The sequence below is a fragment of the Carlito syrichta genome, unplaced genomic scaffold, assembly GCF_000164805.1.
Source record: "Carlito syrichta isolate Samal-C Ts95f unplaced genomic scaffold, Tarsius_syrichta-2.0.1 Scaffold305682, whole genome shotgun sequence".
NCBI classification, from domain to species: domain Eukaryota; kingdom Metazoa; phylum Chordata; class Mammalia; order Primates; family Tarsiidae; genus Carlito; species Carlito syrichta.
In genome coordinates, this window is record NW_007249778.1 from 31,131 (window position 1) to 33,735 (window position 2,605).

The window sequence follows — 2,605 nt, forward strand, 5'->3', positions numbered from 1 at the left end:
TTTTTTGAGTTGGAGTCTCACTCTGTCACCCAGACTGGAGTGCAGTGGCCTCTCCCAGCCACCACAGCCTTGACCTGTTGGGCTCCGGCGATACTTCCACCTCAGCCTTCCGAGTAGCCGGAATTACAGGCATGTGCTACCACGCCCATCTGATTTTTTTGATTTATTGTAGAGATGAGGTCTTGCTGCCCAGGCAGGTCTCGAACCCGCCGTCTCAGGCAATCCACTCACCTCAGCCTCCCAAAGGCGCAGGATTACAGGCTGAGCCACCAAGCCCGGCTTTGTAGCATATTTTAGAATGTATTTACTTTTTTTCTTTCTAGAATACTTTCTCCATGTTTCTTGCACACACAAGTGACTGAGGCGGTGCCTGGAGTAGGGTGGTCAACAAACACGAATTTTATTTCAGAAAATACATACAATAGTCTCAACATTGTGGATTTCAGAGTAAGTGGAGTTTCAACATGTAAGTAAGAAATTTGCCTTTCTTTTAATCCTCTAACGCAGCTCATCCTTTCCCTCCTTCCACCCCAGTAAGGGCATCACAGGGAGGTCTGCCCACAAAGTACAGCATTTGCAAAAGAGGCAGAGGGGAAAGGGAGGGAATAGGATGATCTCTTTAAGGTTTGCTTACTCGAGGAAGACATGCTAGAGACACTAGACATTTTGATTGCCATTGAAGTCAGAAGGAGAAGGAACCGGAAAGGAGCTAACATTACAAGTGATGATTTTCTTTCCCAACAATTTTCTAGGATCTACATTGTCTTCTCTGGAGAGCGTATGGAGGGATAAAGAAGGGCTAGACAGTAATTAATGAAATTTTCCTAGTAAGCCTAATTTTCCTGACCGTGAGGAGGCGCACTAAAGCATAGTGCCTAAAGCTCTACCTCAAAAAGGATTTCACTTTTATCTTACAGGTTCTGGGAAGTTTGGGATTTTTTTGTTTTGTTTTGTTTTGTTTTTTGGAGGCTCCTGAGAGCTATAATTGTCAGTGAAAGAGTTTTAGACAAACAGGGCAAGGAACTCACAGGGAGTGCCCACCTAGAGCTGTGTAAAGTTATCTCTCTTCATTACTCAGGAGTGACACCCCACTGCTTGATGACGAGGCTGCTTTCTGGCCATCTGAAGGACCATCTGTTGAAGGAGAACGATTTTCTGCAGCAGGCCCTGCAGGTGAACACCTTCATCTCTAGGTCCTTATCCTCTCCCTCACCTTATTTGACTTTACTCTTGAACTAGTCCCTATTTTAAAAAGTCCCCTACTTGGAAATTCTCTTCCAAAAGTCAAAGATCACTAGAATGGGAATGTCTTGGCATTGCCATGAATGTGTCAATAAAGGTATCTTGGGAGAGGGGGAAAAAGCACAGGTTTGAGCAAGATCACTCTGGATTTGAAATCCAGCTCCACTCCCTTATCCCAGGTTCATGACCACTGTGATCCTCAATTTTCTCATACGTCAAGTAGGAGTAATACCCACCTCAGAGAGATGATGTGAGGATTCATTGAGAAAAGGCATATACTAGCAGGCACAAAGCATAATGCTTACCAAATAATGGTTCCTTAACTTCCTAAAAGGTGGAAATAATTTTCTAATGACAAGGAGGGGAGTTGGGTCATAGTCAGAGGACCTTGAAATAGACACAAGTCAGACATGATGTCTGCCACACACAACACCCCATTATAACTGAGGAAAGCAGCTCTAAGTGACTCTTAGTGCATGGGTAGGGGGTCATTGAATAAACTGAGTGTGCACCAGACTCATTCCTTGTTCTGGCTAAAGATATACAAGGCTTTCTGCCCCCATGGAGGATTAATAATAAGTCAAATCAATGAGATTAGCTTCTTCAAAATCTGAACCCATTTTCTGAAGCAGGAAATGAGCCAAAGCAGGAGAGAAGTAGAGATGCCAAGCATTGGAGACCACGCAAGCCACAAGAAGACCAAATCCATCCTGAAAGACAGAAGCCATGACTGGAGCCACCCTGTTTCTTGACTGCCTTCCCAGATCTAGAAGCAGCCCAAGTGTTTCCTAGCCCTAAGTCCCTTTTCTCTCAGTTGACTAGAATCAATCTGTTTCTTAGAACCAAGGAAGTTTCTGTAACATACCTTATGACAAAAAAAATACATCCCACCCTCCATGTCTGTGGGTTCTTCATCTGTGGATTCAACCAAGCAGATTGAAAATATTCAGGGAAAAAAAAAACACAATAAAAAATAACAATATAACAATAAAAATAATACAAATTCAAAAAATAAAATATAACATCTATCTGCATAGTCTTTACACTGTATTATGCACTATGAGTAATCTAGAAATTATTTCAGATATACAGGAAAATGTATGTTGGTTATATGTAAATACTACACCATTTTGTATCTGGGACTTAAACGTTCTGGGTTTTTGGCATCTGCAGGGAATCCCAATTCCCAATGAGATACCAGGAGTGCATGTATAGTCTGCTTTCCTCTTTGAGAAAAATTCAGTGCATTTTGGACTGAACAGTCACTAACTATCCTCAGAGGTACGTGAGTGAAATGACCTGGCACCACCCCGAACACCACCCATAGGATCTGTGGAGCATAACATGATTTACTTTATATAGA